Below are 19,078 nucleotides of genomic sequence, written 5' to 3'. Positions count from 1 at the left end.
ACATCCGATTCCTTCGAAACTCGGCACATCCCAATATTTCTACCAACACAAGATCTGGCGTGAAGAACGAATTACTCCCCCTGGTGCCTCCGCCACAAAGCTTAAAAGTTTAATTAACAATTATTCACATAAAATTGGATATAAATAATTTTACACATCCCAATATTTTTATCACTATTGTATAAGAGGTACGTCACGAACATTTTCCAAAATTTATCACATGTCTCAAATAAAGTAAAGGAAGTAGTCGATTTAGTCCAAATCTGGCTCGTTATAATATTTATGTCAGACTTAGGTCATATACGAAATGGACTTAGGTTATATAAGAAATGGAACGGGCCATTCTTCAGAATCTCTCCCTCTTCGGAAGAGAAGGTACCTAATAACCGGAGACGGAAAATCAGACGTATCAAAGCAAGGCCTCTCTTATCTATCTCTTAAATTAAAATTATGATAGTTCTTTCAAGTCCTCTCTAATGAAGGTCTACAGCCTCCCTTCACATCTCAAATAACCTTGATGTCTCAGTTAAAAAAAAAAATTTGATCTATGTCTAACACCGAAACATTTCGGGGCATCTTTCCCTGTTATTTGTTATCCTTGTTAAAATTATACATCGGCTGCATGGTTATTATTTTAAAAATCTATCGAGTTCTCTGTTTAGAAATCCCAACTATTTTCTCTTGATTGTTAATGGACACAGAGAGAGAGAGAGAGAGAGAGAAATAGAAGTAAAGACTTTTTTTCTTGTTTTGTGCACTTTCTTTTTAGCGTTGTAGTTGTTATTTTAGCAGTAGTAGTAGAATGTTGCCGAAAGCCATTTAAAGTGTTTTGTGTTATTATCATCAATGGCACTTTATAGAATCCTCCTCCATGGTGTATGTCTGTCTCCTTTCTATGTTGTAAGCATGTGTGTGTTTTTGACGGCACACCCACCTCCACCACTCAAACACACTCACATAAAGTTACTATTTGTTTTCATATCTCCCCATTATCGTTCCCTCCCAAAAAAAAAAAATATGTAGTCTTGTTTTGTAGCCTAGGGCAACACATTTTTATGTATCATCAATGTGTTGCTTGGTGTAAGTGTGTGTGTGTTTGCCTTTTTCGCATTCCAAAGGATATGTTTTCAATGGAGGGGGGTCAGCGTGGGGATGAAGTCTTCCATATATTGTATTTTGTATTCGTATTGTTTGGAGTGCGTGCGTGCGTGCGTACATGCGAAGGAACGAACAAACGAACGTCATGTCGAGGATATAAAATTTAGTCTTTATCGAATTCAAATAAATGTTTTGAATACCAAAAACACAACAAATGTATTCAAATGTGTAATGTAACATGGGAACGAATCGACGAAATGAGCCCTGTAACGCACAATATAAAATCAATACGATTTGGTTTTTTTTTTTTTTTTTTTTGCTTTGGTGTGTATCAACATTAAATAAATGTTTCGAGCCTTATGGCAGATTTAACATCCAAACGATATTGGTGTGGCAACATGTGTTTTTGATGCCTACATTTAGGGGGAGGGAGATTTAGTGCACACAACACGTACTCGCACACAGAAAGGATTTATCTTAATCTAAGTTTGCTTAGTTTTGGGCGAAAATTTATTTTTGTTAGAGGGCATAAAAGACCATAAGTTTTGTAATGAATTTAGTTGAATTTTTTAATATTTTTGAGGGAATATAAATGTATTTATTCTGAATAAAAATATTGTGAAAATATCAAAAAAACATCGATAAATTTGTGCATAAATATCCTTTCTAGAGAATTCAAATATATTTCGTAAAGGGTGATTTTTTAAGTGATATAGAAAAGTTTTTCCAAAAAAAAAGTATTAGTCGGTTTGACCGACCATCAGCCAAAGTCCGTTTATTTAAATATATTTCCACATGCGTTATTATTATTCAAACTGTTGACCCTTTATGAAGGGGGTTTTGAGGAAGCTGGCAATATTACACATTTATTTTTTCTAATATGAGATATGTAATAGTTTTGAAAAATTATGAAATGTGAATGAAGTACCAAATATAGCGGATCGAAGTATCCCATTCTCATCTAATACTAATAAAGAAAATCGAACATTACTTTCCCATTTTATGCGAACAAATGTTAATGAAAATTTCAAGCTCTTTTAAGGAAGGTGCCAAAACGAATTGACCGATGAATACCATACTCACATTTCTTTTTTGAATATTAAAATTTTTATCACTTTGTGGGGGAGGTACCGAAAGGACTGGTACCGAAAGGTATTCGGATGTGCCGAAAGTAATCAGAAAATCATTTCGAATTTTATGAGAGTTATAATTATTCTTAATTGATCCTTCTGTGGGGAAGGTTCCGGAAGGAGTAGGCCGATATCTCCCATCTTCACAACTGATTTTGTGTTAGTAGAAATAGTGCGAAGTTTAGAAAGAATTAGATGTTTATCTTGCATTTTATTAGAGTTTGAATAACTTAAAATTTGGACCCATTGCGTGGGTGGTACCAGACGGAATGGACCTATATATCACACCTGGTCTTGTGTCGATAGAAATATTGGGATATGCCTAGTCTGAAAATAATCGGATGCTCGTTTCGCGTTTTTCGAGCTGCTGGGTTATTCAAAATTTTGATCACTTTGTAGGGAATTTACAGGAGGAGAGGCCTGTTCTATTCGATCTTCATACCAGATCTTTTGTTGGTAGAAATATTGGAATTTGCAAAATTGAAGAAAATCAGACTCGGACTTCCCATTTTATAAAAGTTATGACTGTTCAAAATGTTGACACTTTGTGGGGAGGTACTTAAGGGAGTGGTTTGATATTAACCATTTTCACACTTTACTCCGCACCATAGATTGTCCGTTGGACAGTTTTTGAGGTTTTCGAGTGTCGAAAAGTTGCTAACGTCATATACATGTAAAAAATGTATAAAAAGTATAAAACGTCATAAATCTCTCAAATATTGTAATATCCCACACAATTATTAAAACCTCGCTAGTCTTAATGATGATAGTTTCTTTGTGTATATTTTCCAAATCTAGGAATCCTTGTGTACCTTTTCCCAATCCGGAGGCTGGATTTTTGTTCTATGAAAAATATTTTCTTTAAAAATTTTCCAATTTACATTTGTCGCCTTTATTATGGTTTTCATTGCCGATTTTCACAGAACAAGTATTGAGCCCCTAAGTTTTTGTTGCAAAATAGCCAAGCTTAAGATCGTTGTTTATTTTATAAATGATAACGGCATTAATTGATTGTCGTTCAAGCTGCTTTGAACTCTGCAACCATACTAATGTGGCTCCGTCCTTTAAGTGCCTGAAGGTTGCTGTTCATGAAGTATGTAGAATAATTTCTCAGATGAAAGATGTGCGGTCATTAAAAATATAATAAGCTTTACAAATATTTAATCACCGTGTTTCTGCAAAAACTCTTATTATTTACCCAGGTTTACAACTTTGTCGACGTATGTATGATCAGTCGGAAAAGTATGTCATATACGTCACGAGAGGCCATCTATGCCTAGCACTGATACAAATAATGGAACTTGCAAAGTTTGCACTAAATCGGATATTTCCTTCTTGTTTTATAAAGCAAACTATTTTCTGTGAAAAGCTAGAGGTACCAGATGAAGTGCACCGATGTTGCCCATCTTCGAAAACAACTAATTCGATGATGCCCGTATCATTATAAAATGATAGGCCAAAACGTGCAGCCATATGGCTGAGGGAATAAACAACGGTGATGACGGGTTTTTGAGTTTTGGACCAGGAAAAAAATTACAAGTTAACGAGAATTATTCCCCTTATGAGTGCATCGGGGTTTAATTACTGCGCTACATACATAGTGATCTGATAATGCAGCAAAAGTTCATGAATTTTGACTTTAATAATCATTTTTTTAAGTATATCCTTAAAGTATGCAATAAAGACCTTTACATATTAAGATTTTCTATGAGAATATTCCACATGGCATAAGCAAACTTGTATGCTTTAATATGTTATTTTAGATACCTTTGAATGGGGATACAAGAGCGGTACAATGCAATTTTTTGCAGTCAGTGCCTGACAATGCGGAAACTAATGTTGAAATTTTATTATAGCAGATATGGCATAAATTTGACAGAAGAAGGGCTTCCTCTATATAGGGCTTCTTTCAGCACAAGTCCGTATGGAATACCTTTAGGAAATATTTTATCTATGAACGACCTTTAAATGATTTATTTATTTTAATAATCCCTTAGGAGGTGCTCGATTTACTCAAGTTATGATAAATAGTTTTATATTCGTAGAAGGCCTTCAGAAGTTTATGTATCTGGAGAGAACCCAAAAAAAAATATTTGGCCCAAATATAGCGACATGAAGTAACATAGTATATTAAAAATCCTTCCACAATCCATCCAACCAAAATCGACGACCTATAATATAATTACAATTTGCAAATAAATTTTAACAACATTCGCCCTTCTCTTGCGTTTTTCAATGAAAAAATGTTCCAATTTTATTGTATTTTTTTTTTTTTGAATTTTTTTCATGTACTTCCCAAAACCACAAGCATTAATTGATATTCGTATTTAATAAAAATGATACGTCAGAATTGTCACCTCCCGTTCCCATTTGTTATTGCTCTATTATACCTAGCCGGTGGTGTTACACATGCATTCACTTGTGGTCTGGCATTTTGATAGTGGCGTCAATTGTTGATTATTTTTTTAATGAGTATTTATTAGTGGTGGTGGCGGTGTTGGTGATAAAAGTTTTTTTCTGAGGTAAATTGCAAAATGGACTATCTAAACAATTTGGAAAAGAAAATGAGACAGGGATTTTCTTTATAAATTTTTAAAATATGGGCAGCGCCTAAAAGCATGCTAAATAAAAGCGTTATATATGAATGGGAAAAAGTCATTTTACACATGACTTTAACAGGATTCTTAGATCAATTTTTAGCATTACTGACACATATGTTATGGTTAAGTTTGGTTATGCACCTAACATTGCAAATACCTAGATTTGAATAAGAAAATCTTTTAGAGAATATTTTTGGCAATCCGGGAATAATAAATATATTGCCCTAGGGTTTGTATTACAGTCATCCCCACGTAACTAAGTTTCCGATTAGTAGCTAGATAAATGGCACTCTAAATGTTATGTTAGAGTCATATGTACAGGGTGAGATGAAAAAACTGCAACCAACTTCGGACTGCTGTCATTTCTAAGCCACTCATCCGAAGCTGTTAAAATTATTCCAGTAACAGCTCATTATATTGTTTACAAGCGTACAAAACGCATTTTGGTGAGAATTTTCCAGAAAAAAAGTTATTCGTGATGGAATTCAAGCGTGATAGTGTGATTTCTTTATATTTGGCTGGAAAACCACAAGTGGCTATGGTTAGAGGACTCCAGCATTTAAATAGGAATAAATCTTTTGTGTCTCGTACTATCGCTCATTACCGTGATACTGGTAGCGTAGTCCGACGTCAAGGAAGTGGACGGAAGAAAACATCAGAATCATCAGCAGAAATGGTTCGAAAAGTAAAGAAGCGACTTGATCTAAAACCCGCGTCGCAGTGGCCTAAAAATGGCTCGTGAGCTGAACAGATCGCAATATTCCATTCAGCAAATATTGAAAAATGAGCTCGGTGTGGAAGGGCCATTAAAAACTCCAAAAAGCGCAAGAACCTACACCGCAACTGAAAAAAAATAGACTCAAAAGAGCTAAAGAGTAACGCCATTAAAAATTCCAAAAGCGCAAGAACCTACACCACAACAGAAAAAAAATAGACTCAAAAGAGCTAAAGAGCTTCGCTTGGCCAAAAGTGGTCAACTGCCGAATTTGGGTTTCTCAGTCCCAGATGAGAAAAAATTCGATGTCCAGTAGTTTGTAAACAAACAAAATGATCGGATTTACTTGCCAAAGAGGACAGCTCAAAGTGTGCACCTTCGGTTGACCACCAGACCTCAAGCGCCGGCCATGTGGGTGATGGTGTGGGCCGCCATAACAGCCGATGGTCGCGAAAATATTCTGCTTCGCTTGCTGAAAGCGGTGAACTACCAAATTTTGTTTTCTCCGATGAGAAAACATTCGTTGTCCAGCAGTTTGTAAACAAACAAAATGATCGCCACTTACTTGCCAAAGAGGTCAGCTGAAAATGTGCACCTTCGGTTGGCCACTAGAACTCAAGCGCCGGCCATGGTGATAGTGTGGGCCGCCATAACAGCCAATGGTCGCTCTCTGCTCGTATTAATCAACCGTGGCATCAGAATAAATAACAAATATTATCGCGAAAATATTCTGAAGGGTGTATGAAAGCCTTGGGCACGCAAACATTTTGGCCGCAGACCGGATCAGAATAAATGCCGAATATTATGGCGTAAATATTGTGGAGGGTGTATGAAAGCCTTGGCCACGCAAACATTTTATCCGCAGACCGGATCAGAATAAATGCCGAACATTATCGCGAATATATTTTGGAGGGTGTTTTAAAACCTTGGGCACGCAAACATTTTGGCCGCAGACCTTGGACATTCCAAAAGGACTCAGCACTATCGCACTCAGCATGCACCCAAGAGGGGTTACAAAGTGAGGTTTCTCGCTTCATTTCCAGCGCACAATGGCCACCAAATCCGTTGGACTATTGTGTCTGGAGTATTTTGAAAAGCAAGGTTGGCACTAAAAAATACCAAAGTTTCGACCACCTCAAGCAAGCGCTTCGCCGGAAATGGCCCAAAATACCACAGAGCAACATTCAGGCAGCGTGTGGTTTCATTGGCCGTTTAAAGGCCATAATTCGTGCCAAAGATGACCAATTGGAACAAATCTAAACTTATTCTAAAATTTGGTACTATTTCCGCCTATGGCAGAAAATTGTTTGTGCAGGTCCACGTCTTCGTATAGCCCCCATATAACGGTACCTCCCAAAATTCGGTATTTGGATGATTTTGCGTCATTATTTAACGGAATTGTTTTAAATTACGTATATAGAGTTCGTAATGGAAACTGCAGTCTGTGACAGAAAATTGTCTATGCAGGTACAGGTCTTCGTATAGGCCCCATATATTAGTACCTCCCTATATTCGGTAGGTACAATACCCACCGAAATTTTTTGAGATGTCGTATTTGACGTTCGTAATGGATGTGATAGAAAATTGTCTATGCTGGTCCAGGTCTTCGCACAGCTCCGATATAACGGTACCTCTCTATATACGATATTTTGATGGTTTTAGCTACATTATTCACCGTTTACTTCAAGTTTCGAATTTGAATATGGTAATGGCTTATGACAAACAAGGTCTATGTAGGTAAACGTCGTATAGACCCCAATATAACCTGTATATTCGGTATTTTTAAAATTGTAACAGAATTTTTTTTTTTAAATTTCCAAATTCGTTCCAATTGGTGGAGGGTATTTAAAGTTCGGCCAGGCCGAACTTACTGATTTTTAACTTGTTTTCCTCCATTCAATAAAATTTAAAAAAATGTAAAAATTATGGAGTTTGGCTTTGTTGCAGATTTTTTTATCCCACCCTGTAACATCACAGCCATCCCACCGTAACTAAGTTTCTGATTCGTTGCCGGTTTAATGAGGAACATAATTTAATATTTAATGTCACTTAGGTCATTTTGCAAATCCGCAGTTGGTAGATCACCTTTGTGTGTTATATATGTTTTTTGTTATGTAAATCAGTGTGACATTTTTTGTATAGCTGACATCGCCACGGATATGGGCATGTGTGTGTTGAGCTGTGTTGTTCCACCACATAATGCAAAATACAATGTGTTGCTGTTGTTGTTGTGCAAACATTATGGCGATTACCAACAATAATAACAAAAAAATATCAACGACAATAAAGGCTGTGTTGCCTTTCTCACACGACGGTTACCTTTTTTATTATTTAACAATGTTTTTTTTTTTTTGCCACGGCTCTTGTTGTTGTTTATTGTTATTTGCTCTTTGATAATATTTATTTATTGTTTATGTGCATTGCTTTTGTTGTTGCTGGCTGGTTGGTATTCATATTTACTTTGTTTCCATACAGCACCACAACGAATTCACATTTTTGGCAGTAATAGGATTGAACCAAATACACAAACACACACACAGTTAAGCAGTCAAAACGACCGACATTTGTTGTCAATCAATGAATTGACTTCCATTTTCCATATTGTGCTGGGCTTTAGCTGGAAATTATGATTACTTGTTTATTGAGCCATAAACAAGTTTATATGCAGCAGGAGCAGAGTGGGTGCACAAGAACGCTGCCTTTCGTGCTCGCATAACGCGGCACGTGACAGGAAGGATATGGGTATGCCACATAAATGGGCATGTGTCAGTCCGTCAGATAACCAAACAAAAGTTTGTGAATTCTCTTTTTTTCTCGTTGATGGCAAATTTTTGAGAATGAAATTAAACTGAGGAGAATATTATCAAAAAACCTTGACATTTTAATGGTCAAAGTGATTAGAGGAGTTAAAAGTGTATGTGAAAGGGTATCCTAAAAGTATGCAATGTTTATGATGAGATATTAAATTTACTGTGGCAGATAATATAAGGTCTCTTGCATCCTTTAAAAAATTATTTTAATTTTTATACACCCCCATAGTATGGAGGGTATATTGAATTCGTCATTACGTTTGTAACACCTCGAAATATACTACGGTGGAGGGTATAAAAATTAAAATAATTTTGTAAAGGATATATACATTCTTGATCAGCATTAAATTCTATGTCGACTTAACGATGTCCGTCCATATATCGGTATCTGTTCGTCTGTGGAAATCACTCTAACTTCCGAACGAAATGAAGTAGGTTGATAAAATTTTACTCAAATGTATATTATGTCTGCAGAACTTTTTGTATTGAAAATGGGTCATGTAGGTCCACGTTTTGTCATAGCCCCCATATAATGGTAGCTTCCTATTTTCGGTATTTTGGTGATTTAAGCTACATTATTCACCGGAATTATTTCAAATTTGGTATTTGAAGTTCGTAATGGATACTTCAGCCTAAGACAAAAAAATGTCTGTGCAGGTCCACGTCTTCGTGTAGCCCCCATATAACGGCACCTTCCGATATTCGACATTTTAATGATTTTAGCGACATTATTCACCGGAATTATTTCAAATTTGGTATTTGAAGTTCGTAATGGAGAAATAAGACAGAAAATTGTCCGTACAGGTCCACGTTTTGGCATAGACCCCGATATGCATTCGGAATTTTTAAGATTTTATTAGAATTTTATTGGATTTCATTTTTTTTAATTTCCAAATTCGTTCCAAATGGTGGAGGGTATTAAAAGTTCGGCCCAGTCAAACTTATAGCTTTTTTATTTGTTTTTCTTTTTGTTTAATGGGAAAACGAAGAACATTCCTAAAAGTAGGCAATACATGTAATAATAATAATAATAATAATAATAATAATAATAATAATAATAATAATAATAATAATAATAATTATAATAATAATAATAAAAATAATAATACTAATAATAATAATAATAATAATAATAATAATAAAATGTAATTTTATGCAGAATATGTTAAAGGAAGGAGTATGCCTCACTAAATTTTATTATAAGTCTCAGAACAAACTAAACTTCTAGATTTAACAGTTTTTAAGAAAATTACATTCGGAATTTATATATTACGAGTGAAAATTGTGTTTTTACGTTTCATGTTTCCATCCGAAGTCAAAATCTCCCTTAATACTTCATTTTTTGGAGAAAGTATCAAGGGAAGAAATATTCCGGATCAAATTTCATTGTGAGTCTCGGAACAAAAGAAATTTGTATACTTAATATGCACCCTTATAAATATCATTCCTTTTGGTATAAAACCCCCTTTTATTTTTCGATATATTTAGCACCTTTTCCGAATTCCCTGCCCATTTTCCTATATTTTTCTGTCCAATTGCTAGTCTGGGCTGTGAAAAATTCCAAGTGATTTTGATAGTACTCGATTTAGATAAAGATCTCATAAGAGATGAAAATCCCGAAAATTTGTGTTGAGCGACGAAACTCAGTTTGGTCTCAATGGATACCTAAATAAACAGAACTGTCGATTTTAGAGTGAAGATCATTAAATAATTGTCCATAGAAAATCTTATAAAGAGCTCTTATCTAAATAAAAAAGGTTTTTGGCCTATCTATACTGGGGGACATGAAAAAACTACAACCAACTTCAGACTGCTGTCATTTCTAAGCCACTCGTCCGGCTGCTATGAAAGCTCATTATATTGTTTACGTACAAAAGCATTTTGGTTGAAATTTTCCAGAAAAAAAGTTATTCGTGATGGAATTGAAGCGTGATAGTGTGATTTGTATATATTTGGCTGGAAAACCACAAGTGGCTATCGTTAGAGAACTCCAGCATTTAAATGTGAATAAATTTTTTGTGTCTCGTACCATCGCTCGTTACGGTGATACTGGTAGCGTAGCCCGACGTCAAGGAAGTGGACGGAAGAAAACAGCAACATCATTAGAAATGATTCTAAAAGTAAAGAAACGACTTGATCGAAACCGGCAAATATTGAAATATAAGCTCGGGGTAAAGCCATTGAGATTCCAAAAAGTGCAAGAACTTACACCGCAACAGAAAGACAATAGACTAAAAAAGAGCTAAAGAGTAGCTTCGGTTGGCCGAAAGTGGTGAACAGCCGAATTTTGTTTTCTCCTATGAGAAAACATTCGTTGTCCAGCAGTTTGTAAGTAAACAAAATGATCGTGTTTACTTGCCAAAGAGGTCAGCTGAAAATATACACCTTCGGTTGGCACCAGAACTCAAGCGCCGGCCATAGTGATGGTGAGGGCCGCCATAACAGCCGGTATTCGCTCTCCGCTCGTATTAATCGGCCGTGGCATCAGAATAAATGACGAATATTATCGCGGAAATATTCTGAAGCCTTGGGCACGCAAACATTTTGGCCGCAGACCTTGGACTTTCCAACAGGACTCAGCACCATCACACTCAGCACGCGCCACCTAAGAACGGTTACAAAATGAGGTTGCTCGCTTCATTGCCAGCGCAGAATGGCCACCAAAATCTCCGGATACCAATCCGTTTCTAAATCATTTCTAAACCACTCGTCCGACAGCTGTTGAAATTATTCCAGTGACAGCTCAAGCGTACAAAAGCATTTTGGTGAGAATTTTCCAGAAGAAAAGTTATTCGTGATGGAATTCAAGCGTGATAGTGTGATTTCTTTATATTTGACTGGAAAACCACAAGTGGCCATCGTTAGAGCACTCCAGCATTTAAATGTGAATAAATCTTTTGTGTCTCGTACCATCGCTCGATACCGTGATACTGGTAGCCTAGAAAACAGCAACATCAGCAGAAATGGTTCGAAAAGTAAATAAGCGACTTAATCGAAACCCGTGGCGCAGTGGCCGTAAAGTGGCTCGTGAGTTAAACATATCGCCACCAAAATGTCCGGAGACCAATCCGTTGGACTATTGTGTCTGGAGTATTTTGGAAAGCAAGGTTGGCACTAAAAAATACGAGTGTCGATCACCTCAAGCATGCGCTTAGCCGGGAATGGGACAAAATACCGCAGAGCAACATTCGGACAGCGTGTGAGGGTTTCAATGGCCGTTTGAAGGCCATAATTCGTGCCAAAGGTGACCAATTCGAACAAATCTAAACTTATTCTAAAATTTAATGATATTTCCCACATTTTTTGCTTTCGTTACATTTAAAAAAATGTAAAAATTATGGCGTTTGACTTTGTTGCAGTTTTTTATCTCAACCTGTATAAGACTTTTTTGGACCTTTCGAGATCATTTTCTCATTTTCTCTGGTCCGTATAAGACCTCTAAAAGTTCTTTATGAGATTTTAAAAAAGGTACTAACTCAAGAAGATTTCTTGAAGAAGAAGGTCTTTAAGTGCCTCTATAGAAGACCTTAAAAATGTATTCTATGTATTCTCTTATAGAAAAAAATTTCTTCTATATTTAGATAACTTAAAGATTTTCTATAAAAAGCAAGCCCTTAAATACCTTTCATGGATAGGTTTTAAAAGTTCTCCTCTATGTATAATTCCTTTACTGTTGTCTTTATTTTGTATCCCTATCACATTCCTTAACATCTATCTTCATTATGGCCACCAAAACGAACCCTTGCCTTACATTGAAGGCTAAAAATGTCCCTTCGCTTTTCCTCAAGCACTCATTTATCCTTTTTTGCTTTTGCACCCCATATTTTTTTCTGTTGCTGCTATTTTGCTTTAATATCCGTTTGATCTATGACATTTTTGCGACTTTCATTTTCTTTCCGTGACATTTCCTTTTACCGCTTGTAAATACAATAAAGACATTTATGATAGTGTCGAACACGTACACACACGCATGCATGCACGCTCGCACACACACATACACTGCCCATGCATATGTTCGTATATATTATCTCATAAATTATCTGGTTGACTTTTTTACTTCTACCCCTCTCCACCACCTCCTTATACATATTTGATTTTGGCATATCATTTTTCTTTTACATCTCCTTTTTTGGCATGCTTAATCAGGATTTTTTTTTTTTTTTGGTATTGCACATTCAATATACTGGCTGTGAAACTTTTTCAATATCTGTCTCAAGATATTAAGAGAGGGAATGTTGTTAAATCGCCTGGTTGGCAAAGACAAAAAAATTGTGTGATTTATTAAAATAAAGAAAGAAGAAAAATTGGAATAATCATTCAGGTTGAATGATGGCAATAATGCCTGAAAGTAGGCAATGTAAAATGCAATTAAAGACTTTAACATAAGGCCTATTAATGTACGGATGCTAAGATATGATTTAATTTGAAGATGGAAACAAAGAAAGGATTTTACATCTTCTTGAGGCAAAAATATTTTAATTTTAGATTTTTAATTTTTTTATTAATGTGAGACTAATATCCTATTTTTTTAATTTCTTTACAGGTATGTTTTCCCAATACAAACACATAGAGTGAGTAGAAAAAAATAATATTTTATAGATTATTCAAAAAAGGATCAAACAGGGAGGACGATACTCAAATTCGGTATAAAGGGTGATTTTTATTCCCTACAACACCATGTGTTGGGGGTATTATCAGTTTGATTGGACCAAAAATTATGTAACACCTCAAAATATTGGTTTCCCACATAGGAAAGTATATATGGATCTTCCTATCTCGCCGAGCTGAGTCAATCTAGCTATGTATGTCCGCCCGTCTGTCGGTCTGTCCATGTTAATTTGTAATCAAGCTACAGGTCGTAGTTATGGCCCGATCCTAACAAAATTGAAAATGGAGGTGGGGTTATGGTCAGAACAGAACCCTATTGTTTTTGGAGATGATTGCACAATATTTAGTCGTTAAAATGGACCAACAACAGAAAAAAAGTGATTTTGCAGTTGCTCAATAAGCCACATTTATGAACCAATCGACGCGAAAATTTACATGGATTTAGAGTTTAGGACTGGGCAGAAGTCTACCAATTTGGGCGGCCATCGGACAATATTTAGCGGGTAAAATAGACGCTAACTTTTATGTTAGGAAGTAAGAAAATATCCACTAAACCGCGAATATTTTTAATCCCAGCCAAATCACAAATAGGTCACTTCTGACCATTAAAGTGATGCTGATAGCCAAGAAATCGGATTATAGCAAAATAGGTACAATACATATGTAAGAGAATAGATCTTATTTATTCTGCTTATAAGTCAAGAACCGCTGGGCCGATTTTCACAATTCCCATCAATTCGGAATGGTCTCATGCAAGAAACGGATAAAATCTAAGAAATTTCTTTCTCCCCCTTCCTCCTTTTGGACCAAATCCAAATTGGCTCCAACTTTGCAAATCCTAATATTTACATCAGTGCTAGGTCTGGTGTGAAAATGGACAATAGCGGTCCACTCCTTCTGGTATTTCCCCCTCCCCCCCCCCCAAAGGATCGAAATTTTCAAAAAAAAAAATTTTACTTCACAGAAATAGAAAGGATGATCCGATTTTTCTCCAACTTTGCAAATCCTAATATTTTCATCAGTACTGGGTCTGGTGTGAAAATGGACAAATGCTCCACTCCTTCTGGTACCTCCCCCACAAAGGGTCCACATTTTAAATATTTAGAACTGTCATAAAATGTGATGTAAGAGTCCGATTATCTCCAAATTTCACACTTCCCATTATTTTTATTAACCCAAGGTCTGGTGTTAAAATGGGCAATATCGGTCCATTCCTTCTGGTACTTCCCCCACGAAATGTCAATATTTTCAAAGAAAATAATTTACTGCACAGAAAAAGACACGATAATCCGATTTTGCTCCAACTTTGCAAATCCTAATATTTTCGTCAGTGCTACGTCAGGTGCGAAAATAGGCAATATCAGTCTATTACCTCAAGTACCTCCCCCACAAGGGGTCAACATTTTCAATAATTATAAATGTTATAAAATGTGATGTAAGAATCAGATTTTCTTAAAGTTTCACACATCCCAATATTTTTATAAAACCAAAATCTGGAGTTAAGATGAAATATATCTGTCCACTCCTTCTGGTATATCCATTGAGCTCATAAAACTTGAAATTAATATTCGATTCCATTTAGACTTGGCACATCTGAATATTTCTATCAACACAGGATATGTTATAAAAACGGTAGAGATCGGACCATTCCTTCTGGTACCTCCCCCACAACGGGTCAAGGATTGGAAACGCTCAAAGAAAGCGAAATAAGCATCTTCAAATTTCACACACACATTTTTGCTATAAACTTCGAGTCTGCGGTGATTACGACGAGGATTTTCGTCGATTTAAAATTTATCGGAAACTCCGGTGAGTGGTTGTCGGGAATCACGATTTTTGGGTTACAGAGGATCCGGGTATAATCGAGAATTCTGGTGACCGATCGTCAGGTACTACGATGATGAGTCCTTTATAATAGATTTTGCTGTTCTGGTTGTAGACAATGCAGCTATTCGTGTTATAACCTAGAACTCTGGTCAGGGACCACGGTGATGAAGCTCGGATTATAGATGATGTCCCCGATCGGGTTGTAGCAAATGCCACGGTTCGTGTTATAATCGGAAACTCTGGTCGGGGACCACGATGATGACTCTTATGTTATAGATGATTTTTTTGCTCCACTTGTAATCGGGAACTGTGGTGAAAAGCCTTGAGGAGTAGATGATCGGGAACTTGTACCGGTGCTCGGAGATTAGTTATACGGGCTATGGTACAATGTACGACCAACTCTACGTTACTACTTTAGAACTCTGGTGAAAGACGTTCGGCTCACAGGTGTTCGGACCGGGTTAATGAGTACCCGCCAAAAAAGATATTCCCAGCTAACAGTTCCTGTTAATCGGAAGACAGATTTTTTTTAAATATCCACGTACCCTTTAGGCAAGTGCCCCTAGCAGTAGCGAGCCTGATCCGTCAAGCAAAACAACAATTGTATCTCCCCGCCCCCATATCCAAGTAAATGAGAATTATTTCTCATGTGTTGTTATGATGATGGTGGAATGGAATGAGTGGCTATTCCTATATAAGCGGTGTATGCATTGCTTATCGTGGTTGAGTTCCTCGTTGCTAAATGTTGGTGAGGTGGACTGTGTGTTGTTATTGTTGTTAGAGTGTAGCGTGGTGTGTGGGTGCTATTGACTGTTGTTGGCTGAAATTGCTATTGTTAGGATGTTCTTATTTTATAAGTAATCGGTTCTGTCACTTCCTTACAGTTTGACCACTATTGTTTCTATGAAAATTATTATTTTTATTTAAGTATTTTTTAGCCAAACCCATCTCTTTTTGTTACAAAAATGAAGAATATTTTTATAAAATGTCTGAAGATCTATTTTCATAAAAAACGCGAAAAGAGTTTTTCATAAAACACCGCACAGGATTCTTTCTTTGGAAATATGTAAAAATTTCAAAGGAAATCTTGAATTTTTCTCAGGAATTTTTTACCGAATCCAACACAAACAAGTAAAAAAGAAGGTAAGTTCGGCCGGGCCGAACTTTTAATACCCTTCACCATTTCGAAGAAAATTGATAAAATTAAAAAAAAAAATCCGAAAACTACCACTTAAATGAAAATCGTTAAATGGGGACTATACGAAGACGTGGACATGTATACGAAATTTTTTGTCATAGGCTGTAGTGCCCATTACGAACTCCAAATACAAAATTTGTTACAATTACGGTGAATAATGTCGCAAAAATCATGAAAATACGGAGTATCGGAAGGTGCCGTCATATGGAGGCTATACGAAGACGTGGACCTGCACAGACAATTTTCGTATTATTTTGTTTGCTGGGATGTTTATGTTATTAATCATCTGCATGTGTCTGTGTGTGTCTCTCTGTTTATTTACTACAATTAATAAAAACAAATGTGTTATGAACATCATCCGGCATTCCTGAAGAGGTTGCTGCTGGGTTGTGAATGTGATATCGTGTGAAATGGTGTGGAATAGAAAAGAAAGGGGGGTGAACAAAAACAACAAAAAGTAAACAAGGTCACACAACACAACACATTTAATGCCGAGCATAAATAATTCGCTTTTTTGTTAATTATTAATTTTTATAATATAACCGGTACGAAACAGTAAAAAACAGAGCTGAATGCGATAGAAAAAATTCAAATTGAAGTAAATTCGTGTGTATGTGTTTAAGACATTTAAGACATGCTATGATTAACAACCGATTGTAAAAAAAAAATATTTAGTGATGAAGATATGCGATTGTTATTCAAGGGACATTAATTCTTTTTATGTGAGTCACCACCCCGTGAGATGATGAGAGAGGATCACTGCCGCAAATTATGGTGGAAATTTTGAGAATTTTTTCTGCGATATTAACGAAATTATTTAAATTAATGTATCAACACTTAAAATCTGGTTTTACCCTTGGTATAGGGACTTATACCAAAAAGTGAACCGTCGTGGCCTATCTCTTGAACCAATGATTTTTGAAATAATCCAAAGCACCCCATAAATGTTCGAAGCCCTATATAAAATATTACAAAATAAATCTAAAAATATTGGGACCCTTTGTGTATGGCCAAGACCATATAAATGCCTTAAAACAATTTGACCTAAGGAACCGAAGCACTTTCGGGTTTTTATACCCTACACCACATAGTGGTAAGAATATTGTGCCTTTGTGCATTTATTTGTAACAGGAGAAGGAAGCGAGATAGACCCATAGATACTTTTGAAAATCTTCATAGAATCACTTTCTGAGTCGATTTATGCATGTAAGTCGACAGACGGTGTCCATGTATTTTTGTGAACAAAATGCAGGTCGCATTAAATATCCGATTGAGACGAAATTTTCCACAAAATATTTATTTGGCTCAAGGACGAACCCAATTGAAATTGGTGAGAATCAGTTCAAATTTAGATATAGCTCCCATATATTTCTAACTGACTAACTTCAGACTGCTATCATTTCTAAGCCACTCGTCCGACATCTGTTAAAATTATTCCAGTGACAGCTCAGGCGTACAAAAGCATTTTGGAGAGAATTTCCAGAAGAAAAGTTATTCGTGATGGAATTCAAGCGTGATAGTGTGATTTCTTTATATTTGGCTGGAAAACCACAAGTAGCTATCGTTAGAGCACTCCAACATTTAAATGTAAATAAATCTTTTGTGTCTCGTACCATCGCTCGTTACCGTGATACTGGTAGCGTAGCCCAACGTCAAGGAAGTGGATGAAGAAACAACAACATCAGCAGAAATGGTTCTAAAAGTAAAGAAGCGACTTGAAAACCGACCGAAAAATGGCATATATATCGCAATATTCCATTCGTCAAATATTGAAAAATGAGCTCGGAATAAAGTGGAAGTACTTACATCGCAACAGAAAGAAATAGACTCAAAAGAGCTAAAGAGGTGCTTCGCTTGGCCAAAAATGGAGAACTGTCGAATTTGGGCTTCTCCGATGAGAAAACATTCCAGCATTTCCAGCATTCCATTGTCCAACAGTTTGTAAACCAAAAAAATGATCGTGTTTACCTCCATTGTCTAGCAGTTTGTAAACAAACAAATTGATCATATTTACTTGCCAAAGAGGTCAGCTGAAAATGTACACCTTCGGTTGGCCACCAGAACTCAAGCGCCGCCCATAACAGCCGATGATTACTCTGCGCTCGTATTAATCGACCGTGGCATCAGAATAAATTATCGCAAAAATATTCTGGATGGTGTATTAAAGCTTTGGGCACGCAAACATTTTGGCCGCAGACCTTGAACATTTCAACAGGACTCAGCATCATCGCACTCAGCACGTGCCACCTAAGAATGATTACAAAATGAGGTTCATCGCTTCATTTCCGGATACCAATCCGTTGGACTATTGTGTCTGGAGTATTTTGGAAAGCAAGATTGGCACCAAAAAATACCAAAGTGTCGATCATCTCGAGCAAGCGCTTCGCCGGGAATGGGCCAAAATACCGCAGAGTAATATTTGGGCAGCGTCTGACTGTTTCAAGGCCATAATTCGTGTCAAGGGTGACCAATTCGAACAAATCCAAAGTTATTCTAAAATTTAATGCTATTTCCGACAGTTGTTGCCTTCATTCAATAAAATTAAAAAAAAATGTAAAAATTATGGCGTTTGACTTTGTTGCAGTTTTTATACCCTACAACACTATGTGTTGGGGGTATTATAAGTTTGATTGGGCCAAAAATTATGTAACACCACGAAATATTGATTTCCCACATAGGAAAGTATATATGGATCTTCCTATCTCGCCGAGCTGAGTCGATCTAGCTATGTATGTCCGTCCGTCCGTCTGTCCGTCTGTCCATGTTAATTTGTAATCACTCTACAGGTCGCAATTATGGCCCGATCTTCACGAAATTTAGAATGGAGGTGGGGCTAGGGTCAGAATAGAACCCTATTTCTTTTGGAGATGATCGCCAAATGTTTAGCGGTTGAAATGGACCAAATACTGAAAAAATGTCGAATTTTGCAGTAGCTATACAGGTCGCAATTATAGACCAATCGACGCGAAATTTCGCATGTAGCTAGAGTTTTGGTCGGGGAAGAAGCCTACCAATTAGGGTGGTCATCGGATAATATTTAGCGGGTAAAATAGACCATATCTTTTGTGTTGAAAAAATTCAAAAATTTTCAT

The sequence above is a fragment of the Musca domestica genome, unplaced genomic scaffold (assembly GCF_030504385.1).
Source record: "Musca domestica strain aabys unplaced genomic scaffold, Musca_domestica.polishedcontigs.V.1.1 7, whole genome shotgun sequence".
Classification (NCBI taxonomy): Eukaryota; Metazoa; Arthropoda; class Insecta; order Diptera; family Muscidae; genus Musca; species Musca domestica.
Note: the sequence above shows the minus strand (reverse complement) of the source record.